The sequence below is a fragment of the Microcebus murinus genome, chromosome 3, assembly GCF_040939455.1.
Source record: "Microcebus murinus isolate Inina chromosome 3, M.murinus_Inina_mat1.0, whole genome shotgun sequence".
In the NCBI taxonomy this organism is placed as follows: domain Eukaryota; kingdom Metazoa; phylum Chordata; class Mammalia; order Primates; family Cheirogaleidae; genus Microcebus; species Microcebus murinus.
Window position 1 is genome coordinate 84669319 of NC_134106.1, and position 21841 is coordinate 84691159.

The following is a 21841-nucleotide window of genomic DNA, read 5'->3' on the forward strand; positions in this document are numbered from 1 at the left end:
AGGCAAGCACCTGATGGGGTATGGAACAGGCCTGGACTGGGTTTTTAGATTTTTATTTATTATTTCCAAATTGCAATGTAGAATTTCTCTATGAAGACAAAAATTCCAAAACATCAATGTGACTTTACTCCTCCATGTCCTGATTAATTTATCATAAGCTAATTCCTTTAAAATAATCTCCTAAGAGAGGCTATGTTGTGTAAAATAGATTCTAGAACTATCCATCTATCAGTGTCCACTGGCGATATTAAATTATTCTAAATTCACAATTCAGAGGCTACAAGTTAACTGCCAAATAAAACCAAATTTGGTTAAGAGAGAAAATTTCATTTTTTTTTTTTTTTTGGAGACAGAGTCTCGCTTTCTTGCCTAGGCTAGAGTGAGTGCCGTGGCGTCAGCCTAGCTCACAGCAACCTCAGACTCCTGGGCTCAAGCGATCCTCCTGCCTCAGCCTCCCGAGTAGCTGGGACTACAGGCACAAGCCACCATGCCCGGCTGATTTTTTTTTTTTTATATTATATATATTAGTTGGCCAATTAATTTCTTTCTATTTTTATGGTAGAGACGGGGTCTCGCTCAGGCTGGTTTTGAACTCCTGACCTTGAGCAATCCGCCCGCCTCGGCCTCCCAGAGTGCTAGGATTACAGGCGTGAGCCACCGCGCCCGGCCAAAATTTCATTTTTAAAGTGTGTTTTTTTCCAGATAAATGTTATATGGTTAGCATTATTTTTAATAAACTGGAATATATTAAAATATGCCTTCAAAATTTAGGGCATGGCTTACTGGCTTTTAGTATATTTTATAATTTATTTTTGATTCTCTGGTTATAGTTAACTGAAACATTGAACGAGAGGCAAAACTAAGCTCTTATGTTATTAACAACTCTAGGGGAGTTAATAACAAAATATACTTCATACTTCATGCAAGTTTTAATGATGAACAATATTAAACTTTTCTACTTTAATAGCACAACCAATACTTTGTTCCTGGTTAATTTTGCCTTAATTCTAGAAAAATATGGTAAATTGTTTAAAAGTTATTTTGTTTGAATTTTAATGTATTAATAAGCATGTGACACAAAAGCAATCTATTCCGTTATAAAACAGGACAGCTGTTACCCTTTGTGGGACAGTGACCAGAAGAAGCAGGTACAGGAAGCTTCTGGAAGGTGCTGGTCATATCTGTTTCTTGATCTGTAGGTCACACAGGTATAGCCGGTTTGTGAAAATTCTTCAAATTGTACACATGGTTTGTGCACAGTTGACATTGGCAAAGGATTTAATAATTAACTTTTCAACGTGGCAATCTTTTGGTTAAGGGGGAGAGGTGAAGAAAACAAGACAGGTAAAGTAACTGCTTAAAAGCTGGAGTAAACCTGAGCCTTGAAGAGAGTAGATGCCACAGCTTCCTCCCTGTACATAGGGATACAAGAAGTACATTACTGAGAAAACATGGTCAGAGAGGAAGACAAAGGGTAAGAAAAGGGTTAGGGTTAGGGTTAGGGTTAGGGTTAGGGTTAGGGTTAGAGTTAGGGTTAGGGTTAGAGACTCCAAAGAGTCTCCATGGAGGTAAAAAGAAAATAAACAAAAAAAATGAACAAGTACAAAAAAACAAGTGGCAGATGGAGGGCAAGGTGAGGATAACATATTTCTCTGTACCCTTTTCTCCCCCTAAATTCCATTCGACATCACCCATTTCTGGTTTGAGGACTAAGAGAGAAATTTATTCCACAGGTCAGTGTTTACTGACTACAATACCACATATGTATGTTTTAGGAAATCATCTTCTAGCCTATTTGATTTGCAAGCTGGAGATATAGTTAAGTTTGCTTCGTGTATACCTTTGAAGATCCCAGAAGGTGGTTTGTGGGCATTGCCTTGTTTCCATCTTTGAACCTGAGGTTGATGAAATCTGATACGTGGTCATACATGGGACTAACAAAGTTACAAGTGAAAGACATGAAGGCCTGTGAGCTCCAGACTTGTTGTGTTCAATGATGTCACTCACCCAAGCACATAGGCGTTTAGCAAGTACTTATAAACATGTCTTTTGGTAAATTTTAATATTAATATCTACCTCCCATTCTACCATCTTAAGCACTGGGGCACATGGCTCAGTCTCTGTTTTTTCTCTACCCTAAAGACTTTCAGTACCAAATGGAGAAGTACACAGTTGAACATGGTAAGGGGCTTAACCTCATCTCTGCAAAAAAAAAAAAAAAAAAAAAAAAATTTGCTTAGCACCTACACTAGACAAACAAAAGGAGTGTATAAATACCTACTACAATCATCAGTCTTTCTTTTCTACCCACAATGTATAAAAGAATAAAAACCAAACAAACAAAAATACCCATAACTACCTTGCTGCAGATCTGTTCTATACCCCCGCTCTTTCTACATACACTTGAATTGTGACTTGAGAGAAAAGAATATACGGGTTCATTGAAAATGTATACCTGGGGAAGCAAATCAATCAACATAGGTATGCCTTTCAGTTTGGTATGGAATGGTTCTAAGGAACAGCCTTCTGACCAAGGTCCTACTGCCTGGGTTGGGCAGCGATCTGGAGGATGGCACTGCAGGTACTTGGCTGCATGTTGTACACATCACACTGAACACTTAGGGGCTGCTGAGGCACCACACAGGGACAGTAATTCCTAGACCAAATGTGTACGCCATTCAGAGTCAGCCCTCCATAAATGCAGGTTAGCAAATCCTTGGATTCCACCAACCATGGATTGAAAATATTTGAGAAAAATAAATAAATGAAACATAACAATACAACAACAAAAAATAATGCAAGTTAGGCCAGGTGCAGTGGCTCACGCCTGTAAGCTTAGCACTTTGGGAGGCGGAGGTGGGAGGATCACTTGAGTCCAAGAGTTTAAGCTTGCAGTGAGCTACGATGCGTCACTGTACTCCAACATGGGTGACAGAGCAAGATCCTATCTCAAATTTTAAAAAAAATAATGCAAATTTTAAAAAAACATACAGTACAACAATAATTTACATAGCATTTGCACTGTATTAAGTATTATAAGTAATCGGGAGCTGATTTAAAAGGTTACAGGAAGATGTGTGGAGGTTATATGCAAATACTCTGTCATTTTATATCAGGGACTTGAGTATATGGAGGAGCCTGGAACCAATCTCCCGAGGATACCATGGACAACTATATTTCTATGTTATAAACCCACTTATCATTTTCGACACAGTGTGGTAAGTACAAGAGTGAGCCAGTTTGTGTGGGTGCGTGGAGATTTGGGGTAAGGTGAGTTAGTTTAGTTTTGCCAGTAAAACATGCACATTATTATACTCACAGGGTTCCATATTGAGTTTTACATACATCATTTACATACACCATCTAGAAAAAACAAGGTCCTTTGGTCTAGGATTCTTTTAACTACCCCTTAAGAGGCACATTAAGTGCCTCTTAAGAGGCATTTTGTTCTTTAGAACAAAAGTCTAAAGCTTTTCTTCTACCTACTTCTGGTTTTATATATAATACTGTGCTTAACAGTCATGAGATATCATTGGAAAAATTCCAACCAAAAAAAAAAAATTCTGCTTTTCTGTGTATGTATCCAGCAATGGTACATGGGGTATTATCAGGGCATGATTATAACACAGCATGATGTGTTTTATTAATATTAATAATTCTGTGGTACAAAGTGGAAGCTGAGGCAACTATCAAAATGTTCCGATCTAATTTGTGGAAATAATCACAGTATTTTCAAGCCACACCTTATAAACATTTTCCTTTTACTATCAAGTCCATTTCTGAAACTCTCCCACATCAAATGGTTAACGAAAGAACCTACTTAATGGCACCCCTGAATGTTGTTATAACATACCAAGTATTGAGTCAGGCAAATTACTTAATTAGCTCAACTCTTCCAGCTACTAATTTTGAATATCAGGCAGAAGAATATGTTTTTTGACTATACTCTGACTCAAAGAGGGAAAACTGCCTTTTGAAAAATGGAAATTATAGACTTATGCATTGTATACATATTATATATATATTAACATATTTCTAAAAGGAAACTATGTTGCGCTTGCCTACTTCCCATTTATTCATAAATTATTTTAAAATTAACTTGGGAATTATAAAGCATAGTATTTAAAAAAAATAAAACTTCAGCTTATTGTCTTATTCTTTTGCCTAATGTCTATAGTGATTAGAGGACCTATAATTCAGGGCAACTCCAAATAGTAACCTGCTCTCCAGGAGAGAGACTGAGTCACCTATGCTAGTCGGTCAACTTGAGGTTGACCTGAAACATCGCAAGTGGCTCAGCCTCTTTCGTAGCAGCACAGAGCTAACTAATCCATAGGATTCCTGTCATCAGCCCTGGGCCAGTTCCCCAGTGCCCTGCCTGAAAGGGCAACCTCAGGAGTTACTTAGTCTCAACAATCAAACACATTCTGCAAACCACCAGTGGCACCCTGAAGATGCTATGTTATAAAGAACATTTACAAATATGTGCACTCATATATATATATATATATATACACACACACACACATATATATAAAGTAAAAAAAGTATGCTTTTCCATACTTTTGTAATATATAATAAATTAAAAGTAAAGTGTAAACCTTAAACATTTTTGTTAACTTCCCACTAGTCACATCGAATTTGGAACATGAAATTCTCTCAGAGATAAGTAATACAGGGGAAAGCATGTTCTTTCAGTCAGAAGGGCTGGGCTCTCATCCTGATTTTGTTACTCAACAGCTGTTAATCCCTAATGCTCTAGTATCCCTAATTCATGTTCCCACTCCTAATCACAGAGGTAACAACACATTAATGCAGGAACTTATTCCTCCTGCACTTGAGAGACTGTATGTGTGTGTGTGTGTGTGTGTGTGTGTGTGCACATATGTTCTTTTTAAAGACAATCCCCCTTTTTATATGGGGATTTCTAAAGGGATACATTTTTCCCACTTTTAAAATATAATTTACATTGCATGATCCTTCTTCTAATAGTAAAAAAAGTTATTCATTTAATCATAGACTTATAGTTCCATTTGTAATTGGGTTAACTCTATCATTTAGGAAACAAATCCTACATTAACTGTACTTTTTCCTACCCATTTGTGGTCAGTGGTACAATATAGGTGTCTAGCACATAATAATATACTTAAATTTCAGAAAAGTCATCACTATACTTTCAAAAAAGCTACTTTTCAAGTTTATTTCTGAATCCAATGAAAGCTATTGGATCATCTAAGACAGCGGTCCTCAACCTTTTTGTAACCAGGGACTGGTTTCAAGGATGACAATTTTTCCACAGAGGGCAGCAGAAGGTTGGTTTGGGGATGATCCAAGTGTATTACATTTGTTGTGCAGTCAAATCAATCTGCTAATGATGATCTGTATTTGCAGCTGCTCCACAGCGTCACCGCTTCAGCTCCACCTCAGACCATCAGGCATTAGATTCTCATGAGGAGTGTGCAACCTAGATCCCTCGCATGTGCAGTTTACAGTAGGGTCCGAGCTCCTATGAGAATCTAATGCGACAGCTGATCTGACAGGAGGTGGAGCTTATGCACTGATGGGGAATGGCTGTAAATACAGATGAAGCTTAACTTGCTCTGGCTGTTTACCCCCCTGCTGTGCAGCCCAGTTCCTAACAGGCCACTGACCCAGCCCAAGGCCTGGGGGTTGGGGACCACAGATCTAAGAGAGTTACCTTTTCCCAAATTACATTTATAGCTAAGTCACTTTAGAAACCACGATAATTGCCAACATGTAAGAACCTGTACTTGAAAAATTTGTATAATTTGAACATGGAAAGACAATTGTTTTAAATTTAATAAAGCATTTTCCTCTCAGGCTCAAATAGTGGAAGCAGCCTAGACTCGAACTTAATGTGTGAATTATAAACGTCCAGAAACAGAGGCTTATAATCAAGCTATTGCAGGATTTCTCTTTATAGTGTTTTCTTCAATGCTTTACCCAATATATTTTTAAATGTTCCAAGAGACTAGTTTCTGATCTTGCTCTCTTCACCAACCCAGCATCTCAAAGCAGATGGATAATTTTCTTGAATCTTAGCCTAAATTTTTTCTTGGAAATTTCACTTGAGTATGACACACTTCATCTCAGCCTGAATTTCATTCTAACACTGACTGCCTGGATATTCCAAATTGCATGGCCCATTTTTAAGGTGCAGCTCAAGCCTTATTCTGCTTCCAGGTTCTGATGAACAAATGGCTTTCTGTATATACCGGCTCCCCTGCCATCGCTTTCCATCTTACACAATATTCCCCATCTAGGGGGCTCAGTTTGGTTTTAGGATGAGAAAGTCACAGCTGGTCTCTGATCCCACACAATGATGGGAGGAGTCATTTCTCTGTTCAGTGGATTTCAGTCTAATAGCATGGGATTTATATACTCAAACCCAGGTTCAAATCCCAGCTCTGCCAAGGCAGCTCATCTTTCTGAGGTTCAGTCCTCTCACCTGTAGAATGAGGATAATGATACCTCCCAAGGTTGTGGCTAAAGTGTACTTTGATAATATATGCAAAGCAAATGGTGCCTAATAAGTGCAAATCAGTAGCTATTATTATTCTTTGAATTAGTACTCTCTCCTGGGGCTGCATGGGAATTAGCTTTTAAGTATGCCAGAATATACAATTATCAATTTTGTGGAATCCCAGCACCAAAAGACACCTTGGAGAGGATTTAATCTAAGCCTTCCTTTTTCAGCCCTGGCAACAGAGCTCTGTATGCCCCAAATTTCTTCTAGCACTGGTTGCTGCAGGGGCACCAACCAATAGCTTTTCTTGGAACTCTTCTTTCTAAGAAAGTCCAGTACAAAAGTATAAAATCAGCCCTCATACCCTTCTAAACTTTTAGAGCTATTTGGTGCCTTGAATTTGGATTTCTTCCCTAGAGAAGACCACAGGGGGCAGCCAGAAGCCAAGACAGCACAGAAGAGTTTTGAGGAGACAGCATTCCCACACAGTGAGCATGCCTATGATGTCACTTCCATGCACACAGCCATTCGTCCCCCACACCAGGAGGCATTTGGTACTGTGGGGCAGCCAGGAACCTGTGGGTGGCCACATGAAGACAGCAGCTCCAGAACTGCTGAGACCCTACTTTTACCAAGTAGCAGGGCTAGGACCAGGGCTGGTGCTAGACCTGATCCCCCACTCCTACAAAACTGTAGGACTGCTCAGTTCCTACCTTATGATTTCAGCCATGGACTAGGTAGGTGCCAAGACTTTTGAATTATAACTCTTCCCATCAATTTGATGGGGGTTAGGTAAGGGGCTTGGACTTTCAAATCGGGGTAAATTTCAGATTTGGGAAGAGGCATAATAAATCCATGTTTCTCTAACACTTCTGTCTTTGCACTGTGTACTTAATAACATTTACAAACAATGACGGCAGCTATATTAAATTGAAAATATGATAATCTGCCAATATTTACAGATTAGCCATTTACAGACCATTCAGACCTTGGCATTGGCATCAACAGTTGGTGTTAAGAATACTGAAATTTTTTGTGTAAATGTGCACATGTACTTCCCTTCCACTTTCCAAAATCAGTATGTGATTCTGTGCAATTATTTCTTTTATAGTCATTTCTGAATTTCATCACATAGTTTTCTTAAAAGGATAAGCTTTTGGCTTTCAACAATTACAAAAATCAAAACTTAACATACAATTGCCATGAGGGCACTATCTCTTTTTCTTAGACATTTATGCAAGCCAAATAAAGTACTTAATTTACTTTAAGCAATTAAATTTTAAGATCATATTACAGAAAATCCAGTAGAGGGAAAAACACAGGGATCTGATGGGAATGACACAATATACTTAGAAAGAAAATGCATTCAAAAAGACTGTCCCTATTATCATGCATAAGATATTTTTATTCAAAGTATCATGAAAGAGGCAGCAAATCTGCAAATTAATTAAGAGTTTCCCAAAGGACAAATATCTCTAAGTTTTTGTAAAGGAAGCCTCACTTATTTACCTAAGCAGGAGCTGCACAAGCCTAGAAATGAGTTTGTCATTTCAGAGAAGATTTAAGTCCTTGAGAAATGCTTGGATAAATTCTAGATCCAAAGGATAAAATTTCAGTCAGTTATCAGTATAAGCAATAGACCAGAGACTCACACATTTAAGTCATCTCAGAAAGAGGAGAATCTCAGGAAAAAGAAAAAAACTTCCAGAAACAAGCATGTACAGGGACTTTTCAGCAGCCCATTCACTATCTAACTAACCTTGCTGGCTGAATTGGCCACAACACCCTACACACAACTTATGCATGCTCTAACCCCACAGAGTAATCCCTTTTCCTCTTAATTATCCCGATCAGAAACTGAGCACAAGATGATTTCCATTTTCCACATGACAAATCATTCACGTATTTTCAGATATTAACTTATCTCAGTCTCGAATCCTTCAGTCCAAATATCCTTAATTCCTTACCTTATCTTTGCTTCCTAGATAGAGTGCACCACATACAGAACTCACCAAATGCAAGTCTTTGCTCTGAAATCTCTCTCCACAAGAGTATCCACAGCCTCTCTAAATTGTGGAGCTCAGAACTTCACTTAGAATGGCTCGTATCACAATCTTGACAAGAGATTCAGTTCACAACTCCAGAATCTTCAACTACGAGCTACACAGAGCAACAAGGTAAGAGGACACCATTTATCCTTCTGCAGTAATAATCAGACCAAGAATCCCAATAAGTCTGAGTGCATTTTTTAACCTCCCTGTAAAATTCAAGGCAATTCACCTATTATTTTAAGGTTTTCTCAATTTTGAGCACAATATTCACTGACCTTTGCCAAGTTTTTCTGATGTATTAGTACAAAATGCAAGTTTTCATGTGCTGTAAAAATACTGGTTGTCAGTTCCAGGCAAAGTGAAGAAGGGGAGTGGGTAGAAATAGGTTCAAGGCCACACACTGTTTTTCCTTTCAAAAGTAATGTTAACCCTAAATTTGCAACAATAGGGCGACATATAACACATCACTTTCTTTATTAGGATTCTTCCTTAGGCATAAATTATATTTCAAACTGGTAAAAATGTTGATCAAATTTCAAAAAATTAAGCATCAAGCAACCCGCACGGGGCTTTTCAAATGTGCAGAAAGTACTTTAAACACACACCCAAAAAATGTGTTGCAAGCCTGCCAATGATTCCCTCAACCAAGCCCCGACGGTGCGAGGCGTGGAGAACCAGCACGCCCCTTCATGGTTAGAATAGCTGTGGTACAAGAGACAAAGATTTCGACCATATATGGTTTGCCTCTTGTTAAATTTTCTGCATGATCAATAAAAACAAGTTCACAAAAACCCAGCCAAGCATTACTTTTCCCCCCAAAGTGCTTCTCGGATTACAAAACAGCTTTGAAAGTTCAGCCTGACAAAACAAATATGGTACTAGAAGGGGAGACCTGGAAGGCAATCACAAAAGTCTCATTTAAATTCCTGGAAAGCACAGCTTCTCCAAACACAGCTATTCAGCTCTCTTCGGAAGGCATCACTCCATGCAAGCCTTGAGTTTAACTTCCCTTTTTCCGCAGCACCAGCCCGGTCAAACCTGAACGTCACATTCCCGACTCAAAAGAATGAATCAAATATCCACTCTGTACACGGCGGAAAGTAGAACAGCCCCAAAACAAGAGTTTTCTGCTTGCCAAGTACCTAAGAATTAACACTCGGGTATTCAGAATTGTAAAGACCCTCCTGTCCCTAAACAATATAGCTACAGAGAACCAGAAATCAATAGTAGACACTTTTCAGATTTAAGAAGTGCGATTTTGCATAGGGGCGGGCTGGAGAAAAACAATTAAAAAGCTTCACTCCTTTCCAGAGCCAAAATAAAATAAAAGATCACCGTTACTCAGCCACAGCGGCACAACTGTGTCCGTCCGTCCTGAAGCGCAAGCCCTCCTCTTCACTCACCCTCTCCACAATTGCCTGCTTCTCCCCAAACCACCTTCAGCATTCCCCACACACGGGTCTGGCCCCTTGTCGCCGAGTCTAACTCCGCGCTGAGCAGCGCACAGGCTGCAGAGACACTGAGGAAGACGTCCCCGAACCTTAGCCGGTGCCCTCCCTTACCAGCTTTCTCCCCACGCTGCGCCTGGAAGCGCACGACACCGCTGTGCTCTGCGCTCCCCCGGCCGCGCGGCGCTGGACTCCGAGACGTGCGTGTCACATTTTATCCCCCGGCAGCCGCTCGGGAGCGCGCGCCACGCGCTCCCACACTCACACGGACGCCCGCTGGAGCTGGGACCCCGGGCCGGGGACGCCCGAAGCGCGCTGCAGAACTTGAAGGCTGCGGCCGCCGAGCGCGCTGTGTGAGTCCTCCTCGTGCCACCCCGGGGGCTCGGAGCTACCCCACGCTGGCGTCCCGGGCGGCCTGCGGGATCACCTCCCTGGGGCTGGCGCTGCTTTTCGCCCGCAGCAGCTGCAGGCGCGGGCGGCTGGGCGCGGCGGGCGGCTCGGCCTCGGAGCTGGCGCGGGGCTGCGCTTAGCCCCGCGCCGCGCGCCTCATTGTTCTGGGCATCGCGGCGGCGGCGCCGGGGGCGCGGGCGGCTGGAGGGACCGCGGCCCCGAACCCCGGGGTGAGGCGGTGGCTCCCGGCCGGGGCACCGAGGCTGCACCGCGCCCCGCCCCCGAGCTCCGCGCGCCCCCTCCTCCCGCCCAAGTCCCCCTCCCCCTCCGCCATCCCTCTCATCCTGCCCCCACCCGGCTCACCTAGCGGGCGGCGCCGGGCTCTGGGAAGTTGCGCTGCCCCTCCCCGCGCCCCCGGCCCGGCAGCTCAGCCCGCGGGCGAGCGCAGGCGGAGCGCTCCCTGGCTGCGCGCGGAGCCCTGCCTCTGGCAAAGAGTGATTGCAGACTTCGGCTGCGTGGGGCGGTGCGGGGCGGCGCGGCTGCCTAAAAAGGCAGGTTTATCCCCTGCCGCCGCCTCCATCCAGCCCTAGTTCCTCCGAGGGTTACCTACACAGTACCCGCCTGGCACCCCGGGGCACCCGGTCCCCACCGGCTGCTGGGATGCAGGAATGCTAACAGGCTGTGGTGGGCGGGGAGGAGGGTCCGAGCGCCTGGCCCCGCGGAAGTGAGTCTTTGTGTACTCCGCAGGAACACACACCCTCCTGCGGCGCCGAAGGCTTGGGCTACCTGCGCGCCAGGCAGCGCCCGCCTGCCCGCCGGTGGGGCACAGGGCCGCGCAGCATCCTCCGCGGCCCGCCGGCTCCCTTTGTTCCTCCCGCTTGGCCCGGCCCCACGCTGCCACCTGGCCCTCGCTCCCGGAGCTTCTCCAAGGAGCTCCGCGGATTTGGGATGGACTTGGGAGCGGGCTACCTTTCATTTGGGAAGGGTGGCTTGCCAAGGTCCGGTGATTGAGGTTGGAGGCCGCCACCTGCCCGCCCCTCCCCATTGCCAGCCCCAGCCCAGAGAGAGACTAGAAAGTTTTTGTGACCAAGGCACCCGGGGCACGTGGTGAACTGGCCGCGGGAGCCGGAGGGCAGGGCGGCTGGGCTGTGGGCCCGGCAGCTGGAGCCCCCGGGTGGGGCCACGGGGAGGCGCAGATCGGATGTCTGTTTGCTCGAGTGCAGAATGTCCATTTGTCACTGCGGCCCTAACGTTTTCTTCTGGCGGCTGCAGCTGGTCCCGGGACCGAGACTGCACCGTCCTTTGTTTGGTAAACACTGTTCTCCGAACTTCAACGTGGCTCCCAGCGTGCGCCCGTGGCAGTGGGTGCTCCCCGCCCTCTCTACGCTGGTTCTCTCGGGGACCCAGAGAGCTGGTCAGATGTGAGGGGACCCCAGGTAGAGCAAGATTGGGATAGGTGATCTTGCTATGTAGTGCCCTTTCTTAGAGGGACTGGTAAGGCATTCGCCACCCCACCCCACCCCGCCCCCTCAGACACCGCAGGAGGGAACGTTTTGGAGACACAGATCCATCATTGTCTGTTCCATTTAAAAATCCTTAAGTACATTAGTTTAACTGGTTGAGACTTTTTAGGAAAAAAAAACAACAACAGTAATAGTTACCCAATTCGTTCAGCATTTATTGAGTGCCCGCTTTGTGTCTAGGACTCTGAGCTAGACAGTACGTGTGCAAAACTCCCTCAAAGAGTTTACAGAAATTTAAAACAACACAGGAATTAAACTAAAACCGATTGGGTAAAATGCATTGTACTCAAACAAAAGTGTGGGCCTAAACCGCTTACTCAGTATTTCTCCAATTGTATTAACTGTTTCTGACACTTGGAATTCTGCAGAACTGCCTGAATGAACAATGTGTCATGCAGATTATTTTTTAAAGAAAAAAACTAAATTCCATGAATGTGAAATGTGTGGGTGAAAGTGACCAAATAAAAGTGACATGATAGAGACTCCTGGCTAGTGGGGGTGGGAGCAGGGAATATTGCGGAAAGACTTGCCCCACTTACCAAGCGGAGGGGAGCAGGTTGCAAACTCTGGGCCTCATATTTTTCTCTTCTGTGTAAGGATGTCATAGTACCTACCTTCCAGGTTTGTTGTAAGTACAAATAATGTGTTAAAGTGTCTTCCCCTAGTGCCTGAAATGTGATACCTAATAAATTGTAGTAATTAATAAATGATAGTAATCATTGTTAGACCACTTTTACCATAACTAGAAAGGTTTATTTTATACACTTCTTATAGTGTATATGTAGTTTACACATTTCCTGTTCTTCTTGCATAAATGCTTGCCAAAGATGATGTCTTGACTGCCTTCAAGATATTTTAATAAGTAAAAGTGGCCAAATAACAATTAACTTTATGCATGTAGAAAAATGATCATCTTAAGGCAAGTATGCAAATTACTGTTGTAAAATTTTAAGTGGATTAAGTTTATTACTTATGGCCGAGACAGTAAATAAACAAGGCTAAACTGACTTAATCTGTGGTTCCCAAAGAAATCATAAAGGCAGTTTATATAAGTAATATAAACTGATGTTGTTTCTATCAAAGTGCAATGGTAAATAAAATATTGTGGCATCCTTTAGTTTAATTGCTCAGAGGAACCCAAAATAGAGGCAGATTATTTAATTATTTTATTGTTCTATAGATTCATGAGGAATTCCTGAACTCCTCTGCCACTATAGTATTGCTTTCCTTAAAACACTAACACAATAAACTTACTCCTATAAATAGGGAGCATGAAGAAATCCACTTGCTATTATCCATTTGCTTGTAAGTAACCTGTTCCTTTTTTGTTTTTAAACTCAGGATTCCTCCACTATCCTTTTTTCTAAAATTATTATTTTAGAGAACAAAAATAAAGACTCAGTTTTAGAGACAGAGTCTCAATATGTTACCCAGGCTGGTCTCCAACTCCTGGCCTCAAGTGATCCTCCAACTTGGCTAGGATTATGGGCATGAGTCACCGTGCCAGCCTCCTTTTTCTTACCCACTGTTAGTCGACCAGCTAAGTTTTCACAGGGAAAATTCCTTCCAGTTTCAGGAACTCCAAGCACATCATTGAGAAAACAGCCCATGGCAGAAGCTAAGTCTCCCAGCTGAGAAGCATTTCTGGTGGGCCAGAATAAAAAGTAAGTACTTCCTAACTGCACCATTGCTGAATCTGGGCTTATTATTATTATTATTATTATTCACTTAACTATTGTTTGTAGAAACAAATTTCTTTCCCATTCCTTATGCTATTCAACTTTCACAATAAACCTATAGATTATTTTACAGATGAGGAAACTGTGAGCTGATAAATATTTTCAGGACCATTTTCTCTAAACAGAATGCCTTCCAGTTCTGATTTATTGGAGATTTTCATTCTGTAGCATTACAGAAACACAATGACTTCTCTTGCCTGTGAAGTCAATACCTCAGGGAGGAAAATCATCTATATCTGGGTTCTTCCTACTTAATCAGTGAAACAAATTCGTCTGTGGCAAGTCAGCATAAAAAATGAATTTCAAATCCTTGCTTTTTGGAACCCATTATAGACTGCTAAGATTGAGTAAAAACATTTGTTTCCTAGCCAACCCACAGGGTTTTTTTTTTTTTTTGTAATATAAAAGGTTTATTAATTTTTTTTTTATTTCAGCATATTATGGGGGTACAGATTTTAAGGTTTCAATAAATGCCCATTTCCCCCCTCCCCCCACAAGTCTGAGTCTCTATCATGACCATCCCCCAGATGGTGCACATCTCACTCATTATGTATGTATATACCCGCCCCCCTCCCCCCTCCCACCTGCCTAATACCCTATTACTGTAGTACCTATGTGTCCACTTAGGTGCTGTTCAGTTAATACCAGTTTGCTGGTGAGTATATGTGGTGCTTATTTTTCCATTCTTGGGAAACTTCACTTAATAGTATGGGTTCCAGCTCTAACCAGGAAAATATAAGATGTGCTATGTCACCATTGTTTCTTAGAGCTGAATAGTACTCCATGGTATATATATACCACATTTTATTAATCCATTCTTGGATTGATGGACACTTGGGCTGTTTCCACAGCCTTGCTATTATGAATTGTGCTGCTATAAACATTCGAGTGCAGGTGTCTTTTTTGTAGAATGTTTTCCCGGCCCGCGGGACCTTCTGTTACTCGTGAGGGTCAAGGGGGACCATGCCTGAAAGAGATGGGCGAGAGAAAGGAACGAGACCAAGCAAATGGTTGTCAAGGTCTACTTTACTTAGATTCTTAGTTGGTTTTATAAGCATACAGAAACAAGGAAGTAGAAACAGGGAAGTAGAGTGGGGTGATGATGAAGCTTGGGTTTGGGCCAATTAGCCCCAACCAGCGTCTGTTTGTGACTGATTACTCAACCCCAACCTGGCAGGTGGTCGGGAACAATTGCAGTTAGCACACCCTGGAGCATTCCGTGGTCAGCACGTCATGGAATGTATTCTTCTCGGAGCTATAGCTGGAGGGTGGGGTGCTATTTTTGTCCTGGGAATTTTCCAGGGTGAAGCCCCTGCGTAGGACAAGTCATAGGGGTGTTGAGGGTCTTAGCTTCCAAAAGAGTGTCATTGGATCTTTTGGGTAGATGCCCAGCAATGGGATTGCTGGATCAAATGGTAGAATCACTTGTATCGCTTTAAGATATCTCCATATTGCTTTCCACAGAGGTTGAACTAGTTTGCAGTCCCACCAGCAGTGTAGGAGTGTTCCTCTCTCTCCGCAACCACGCCAGCATTTATTGTTTGGAGATTTTTTGATAAAGGCCATTCTCACTGGGGTTAAGTGATATCTCATTGTGGTTTTGATTTGCATTTCCCTGATGATTAGAGATGTTGAGCATATTTTCATATGTTTGTTGGTCATTCTTCTGTCTTCTTTAGAAAAGTTTCTGTTCAAGTCCTTTGCCCACTTTTTAATGGGGTTATTTGATTTTTTCTTCCTGATTTTCGTGAGTTCTAAGTATATTCTAGTTATCAGTCCCTTATCGGATGCATAGGATGCAAAAATTTTCTCCCATTCTGTAGGTTGTCTGTTTACTTTCATGACTATTTCTTTGGCTGTGCAGAAGCTTTGTAGTTTGATTATGTCCCATTTATTTATTTTTGTTGCTGCTGTGATTGCCTTTGGGGACTTCTTCATAAACTCTTTGCCCAGGCCAATGTCTAGGAGAGTGTTTCCAACTTTTTCCTCTAGAGTTCTAATAGTTTCATACTTTAGTTTTAAGTCTGTTATCCAGTGTGAGTTGGTTTTTGTGAGAGGTGAAAGGTGTGGGTCCTGTTTTAGCCTTCTACAGGTGGCTATCCAGTTTTCGCAGCACCATTTATTGAAAAGGGATTCTTTTCCCCAGCGTATGTTTTTGTCTGCTTTGTCAAAGATTAGATGGCTATATGAGGATGGTTTTATATCAGGATTCTCACATCTGTTTCACTAGTCAATATTCCTATTTTTGTGCCAATACCATATTGATTTAATTACTACAGCTTTGTAGTATAGTTTGATATCTGGCATATTGATGCCTCCCATTTTGTTTTTGTTGCCTAGAATTGCTCTTGATATTCGGGGTCTTCTTTGGTTCCATACAAAGCGTAAAATTATTTTTTCTATATCTGTGAAGAATGCTGATGGGATTTTAATAGGTATTGCATTGAATCTGTAGATCAGTTTGGGTAGTATAGACATTTTGATGATATTGAGTCTACCGATCCACGAGCATGGTATGGATTTCCATCTCTTTACATCCTCTGCTATTTCCTTCCTCAGTGTTTCATAGTTCTCCCTGTAGAGGTCTTTTACGTCCTTGGTTAAGTATATTCCTAGTACTTTAATTTCTTTGTTGCTATTGTGAAGGGAATTGAGTCTTTGATTTGGTTCTCAATTAGATCGTTGTTGGCATATATGAATGCCTCTGATTTCTGTGTATTGATTTTGTATCCTGAGACTTTACTAAATTCATTGATCAGTTCCAGGAGTTTCTTGGTTGAATCTTTGGGGTTTTCTAGATACAATATCATATCATCAGCAAACAGTGAAAGTGTGATCTCTTCTGCCCCTATTTGGATACCTTTGATTTCATTTTCCTGTCTGATTGCTGTAGCCAAGACTTCCAGCACTATGTTGAACAGAAGTGGAGATAGTGGGCAGCCTTGTCTGCTTCCAGTTTTAAGTGGGAATGATTTCAATTTTTCCCCATTCAGTATGATGTTGGCTATGGGTCTGTCATATATGGCTTGTATCATTTTGAGGTATGTCCCTTCTATGCCTATTTTCTTAAGTGTTTGTATCATGAAAGGGTGTTGAATTTTGTCAAAAGCTTTTTCTGCATCTATTGAAAGAATCATGTGGTCTTTGTTTTTGCTTCTGTTTATGTGGTGAATTGCATTTATAGATTTACGTATGTTGAACCATCCCTGCATCCCTGGGATGAAGCCCACTTGGTCGTGGTGGATTATTTTTTTGATAAGTGTCTGGATTCAGTTAGCTAAGATTTTGTTGAAAATTTTTGCATCTATATTCATTAGGGATATTGGTCTGTAGTTTTCTTTTTTTGTTGCATCCTTTCCTGGTTTTGGTATCAGAGTAATATTCGCTTCATAAAAGGTGTCGGGGAGGTTTCCATTCTTCTCGATGTTGTGGAATAGTTTCTGCAAGATAGGTACTAGTTCTTCTTTGTAAGTATGGTAAAATTCAGGTGTGAAGCCATCTGGACCGGGACTTTTCTTTTTAGGGAGATTTTTAATTGCTGTTTCTATTTCAGCTGTTGAGATTGGTCTGTTCAGGGAATCTATTTCTTCCTGGTTGAGCCTAGGGAGGCTGTGTGTTTCTAGAAATTTGTCCATTTCCTCCACATTTTCCAGTTTGTGTGCATAAAGATTTTTGTAGTATTCATAAATTGTATCTTGTATCTCTTTGGGATCAGTTGTGATATCTCCTTTTTTATTCCTGATGGAGCTTATTAGAGATTTCTCTTTTCTGCTTTTCGTTAGCTTAGCCAATGGTGTGTCAATCTTGTTTATTTTTTCAAAGAACCAACTTTTTGTTTTATTAATCTCCTGAATAGCTTTCCTGTTTTCAATTTCGTTTAGTTCTGATTTGATCTTGTTGATTTCACTTCTTCTGCTGGGTTTGGGGTTGGTGTGTTCTTCTTTTTCCAGCTCTTTGAGTCGTTTCATTAGATTGTCTATTTGTGATCTTCTTGTCTTTTGGTTATAGGCATTTATGGAGATAAACTTTCCTCTCAGAACTGCTTTAGCTGTGTCCCAGAGGAGTTGATAACTTGTCTCTCCATTGTCGTTTTCTTCATAGAAGTTTTTTATTTCTGTCTTGATTTCTTCATTTACGAAGTAATCATTTAGTAGGAGGTTGTTTAATTTCCACGTTTTTGTGTAGAAATGTGAGTTTCTGTTAGGGTTGATTTCTAGTTTTATTCCACTGTGATCTGAGAAGGTACATGGTATGATTTCTATTTTTTTTAAATTTCTTGAGATTTTCTTTGTGTCCTAGGATATGGTCAATCTTAGAGAATGTCCCGTGAGCTGATGAGAAGAACGTATATTCAGTGGATTTTGGGTAGAATGTTCTGTAGATGTCTGTCAGACCCAATTGTTCTAGAGTTTTGTTTAAGTCCATTATTTCTTTATTAATTTTCTGTTTGGAGGATCTGTCTCGTGCCGTCAGTGGGGTGTTGAAATCCCCGGCGATTATGGAGTTGCTATTAATCCATTTGCTTAGGTCCAGTAAGGTTTGCTTTATGAATCTGGGTGCACCTAAGTTGGGTGCATATATATTTAAAATTGTTATCTCTTCTTGTTGGACTGTGCCCTTCACCATTATATAATGACCCTCTTTGTCTTTTACTACTTTTGTTGGTTTAAAAACTAAATCGTCTGAAATTAGAACTGCCACACCAGCCTTCTTTTGGCTTCTATTTGCTTGGAATGTTGATCTCCACCCTTTTATTTTTAGTCTATATGCATCCTTGCAGGTTAGATGTGTTTCCTGAAGACAGCATATACTTGGCTTGTATTTTCTTATCCATTCAGCCAGCCTATGTCTCCTGAGTGGAGAGTTTAAGCCATTCACATTTATTGAGAGAACTGATAGGTAAGGTAGATTACTGTTCATTCTGTTGGGTTGGATGTTGTTGCTATGATTTCTGTCTTGAGCCATTGTAATATCTGGCCTTTAATATCTTTGGGTTTTGGTTGTTTTTATATTCGTGGGTTATTATTATGATGTTCCGTGCGTAACGCTGTTTTAAGTACTTCTTGTAGGGCTGGTCTTGTCTTGGTGAATTCTCTGAGCCTTTGCTTGTCTGAGAATGTTTTTATTTATCCTTCATATACGAAGCTTAGTTTTGCAGGGAATAATATTCTAGGCTGGGCATTGTTTTGTTTCAGAAGAGTGAGAATGGGGTCCCAGTCTCTCCTTGCTTGTAAAGTCTCATTAGAGAAGTATGATGTTATTCGAATTGGCTTTCCCTTGTATGTTACTTGCCTCTTTTGTCTTACAGCTCTTAGAAGGGCCTCTTTAGTTGATACTTTGGTCAGTCTGATGACTGCATGTCGTGACGTCTTCCTGTTTGCGTTGAATCTCCCAGGGGTCCTCTGAGCTTCTTGAACTTGTATATCAAGATTTTGACCAAGGCCTGGGAAATTTTCCTCTATTATATCTTCAAACAGCTTGTCCAACCCTTGAGTGTTGTCTTCTTCCCCTTCTTGTAACCCTATGACCCTCACATTAGGTTTCTTCACATAATCCCACAGCTCTTGTAGGCTTTGCTCTTTTCTCTTGTTTCTCTGCTCTATTTCTGTGACTGATTTATTTAATTGGAGGGTGTTATCTTCAAGCTCTGAGATTCTTTCTTCTGTTTGATCTACCCTGTTCTTGAGACTTTCCACTGTATTTTGTAGTTCCTTGAATTGATTCTTCATTTCCAGGAGTTCGGTTACACTTTTCTTCATTGTTTATATTTCTTTTTCCATATCCTGGAGGCTTTTTATGGTTTCTTTGTGTTGGTTATTGAGTTGTTGTTGCAGCTGGGTGAGTGTTCTTATGATCCACATACGAAATTCCTCTTCTGTCATATTGGTTGCCTGATTTGGGTTGGTGTCCATTTCTAGGGGGCTGGTGCTCCTCTTTGGGGGTGTGTTTTCTGTTTGGTTCTTCATATTTCCTGAGTTCTTTTGCTGATTTCTTCCCATGTCGATCAGTTGTTGTTTCTTTCCTTAAGTGATTGTTTGGGTATTCACACACCTTGTTTAGTTTCTGAGGCGTTAGGTGGTGTCTGTGGGTGAAATTAGACCACTCCCTGTATATTGAGTCAGTGGGTGCCGTGGAAAGGCCGTGCAAGATGCCGTCCCTGTCAGTAGGTGGCGTTTGCTTGGAGGAACAGGCTATGCTGTTGATTTTGTGTCCTGTTATCAGCTCTTGTTGTGGGCTGAGCTGGGTTGGGTAAGCCTGCCCTCAGGCCATTAGCAGGGGTCAAAGTTCTGTTCTCTGCTTCCAGGGAAAGCTGTCAGGGCGGGAATTGAATGGTCCCACTCACCCAGAAAGTCTGGGTGTGGGTGTGGGGCTGTCTGAGACCCGCAGTCTGGAGCGGGACTTGCTTCTTTCCACCCTCCCCAACTCCGCAGCTACTCCTAGGCCTCTGCCAGTGGGCCAGACCACAAGCCACCAGGCCTCCCTGGACTGTGATGCTGGCGGGGAGGTTCCCTGCACAGGATCGCCACTTGGGTTGGGTGCACAGCCTCCTCCTGGGAGGACGGTTGCCCTCTAGGACGCCGATCCACCCCTGGAGGCACACACACCTCAGTAGGCTGTTCACGTATAACCCTTCTGTGCCCCAGGCAATGCTAGCCCTCGGTGCAGGGGATCTTGTCTGCAGGTCCGACCTCTGGGTCCTAGAGTTCAAACTGTATCCCCACCAGGGAGAGGATTTCCGGTCCCAATTCACCCACAGGGAGCCCAAGCTGGGTCTATGTCTGTCAGCCTCTGAGTCGGCACCGTTCTCCTGGGAACACCATGCCAGCAGCACCTGGGAGGGCGGGCAGGTAGGGAGCTCACAGTCTGACTTCCCCTGAGTCAGCTGTAGGGTCCCAAAAGGGAAGGTCCCGTTCCCTGGAGGTGCCTCTGGCTGGTGGCTGTATTGTCTCTCTGGGCAGCCGCGGGTAGGGTCGGCGGAGGGGAGGAGGAGGCAATATGGTGCCTGCCACGCGGCTTGGGTCTGTGCACATGGAGGTGCCTGGAGGAAGTTGGGAACCTGGTGCCACGTCTGCTACAGGCTCACTGCTGGCTGGCGGCGGCCATCTCTGTGCTGATGTCTGCAGGTCTCTCCACCCGCTGGGGAGCCCACCAGCAGTCCCAAATGCAGGGGAGGGGAAACAGCAAATCCACCTACCCTTGCCGCTGGTCTCCGGGCTGCTCCGGTGGTCTCAGCCTCCAGTTCTCCTCTGCAGCGTCCTCCCGTGGAGTCTCCTGGGGTCTCAGGTACCCCTCCTTCCGGCCCTCGTCCGCTGTATGCTCGTCTTCTTGCTGCTTTTTTCTAATTTCTGCTAAAATCTGTCTTTTCTGCAGAGACACTTTGTCTGGCAGTATTTCTCGTCTACCATCTTGCTCCACTCCCCTGTTTGTTTTGAGACAGAGTCTCACTAGAGTGCTGGGCTAGAGTGACATGGCGTCAGCCTAGCTCACAGCAACCTCAAACCTGGGCTCAAGTGATCCTCCTGCCTCAGCCTCCCAAGTAGCTTGGACTACAGGCAGGCACCAGCATGCCCAGATAATTTTTTTCTATTTTTAGTAGAGGCAGTGTTTCACTGTTGCTCAGCCTGGTCTGGAATTCCCGACCTCAAGGGATCCTCCCACCTCAGCCTTCCAGAATGCTAGTAATACAAGTGTGAGCCACCATGCCTGGCCAATCCAAAGGTTTCTTTAAAATACAATTCACTTAGAGTCTTTAGAAATGTTAATAAGGCAGTAGACCACCATTAAGAAGAAACAGCCTCAGGTATCTGGATATGTGTAGGGGCCAAAATCCTAGGCCAGCAGGAGATTCCACTTTCTAACAATATTTTCAGAAGGAGGGAAAAAATATTTTTTACCATCAGATATAAGAAAGATGCCTTTCAGTCAGCATCAACTGTAGGAGAGATGACACTGAAATGCAATTGGTTGCCCTTAGGCTTGTCACCACCTACCTTAGTCCCTGGGCTCTAGTCCAGAAAACAGAGGCCAGGCATAGGCAGGGTCCTGGGGTAACAACCTCCTCAGACTGCAGAGAGCACCACCAGAGAGTGCAAGAGGCAAACATGCCAGGGTGTGAAAGTTTCCTTTCCTAACTTTGTTCTTGCAGCCCACAGTCTAGTGTTAAAAGGATGGGACTGAAAGCTGGGAGAGCTGGGTTTTAGTT

General features: G+C 42.9%; 1 protein-coding gene and 1 long non-coding RNA gene across 4 annotated transcripts in view; one reads left to right on the plus strand and one right to left on the minus strand.

The window, feature by feature from the left end:
* Positions 1-10819, minus strand: part of ST6GAL2 (ST6 beta-galactoside alpha-2,6-sialyltransferase 2) — a 76973-nt gene extending 66154 nt beyond the window's left edge. Inside the window, exon 1 of one of the 2 annotated variants that reach the window (XM_012737640.2) lies at positions 10740-10819. The gene's annotated coding sequence lies outside the window, so the exon portion shown is untranslated. Of the gene's footprint in view, positions 1-10100; positions 10187-10739 lie in introns of those variants that run through there. The other variant, XM_012737637.2, reaches the window with a different exon arrangement.
* Positions 10251-21841, plus strand: part of LOC142870071 (uncharacterized) — a 95177-nt gene continuing 83586 nt past the window's right edge. For both annotated transcript variants that reach the window (XR_012918624.1, XR_012918623.1), the window contains exons 1-2: positions 10251-10339; positions 13470-13563. This is a non-coding gene — a long non-coding RNA (uncharacterized LOC142870071). The remainder of the gene's footprint in view (positions 10340-13469; positions 13564-21841) is intronic.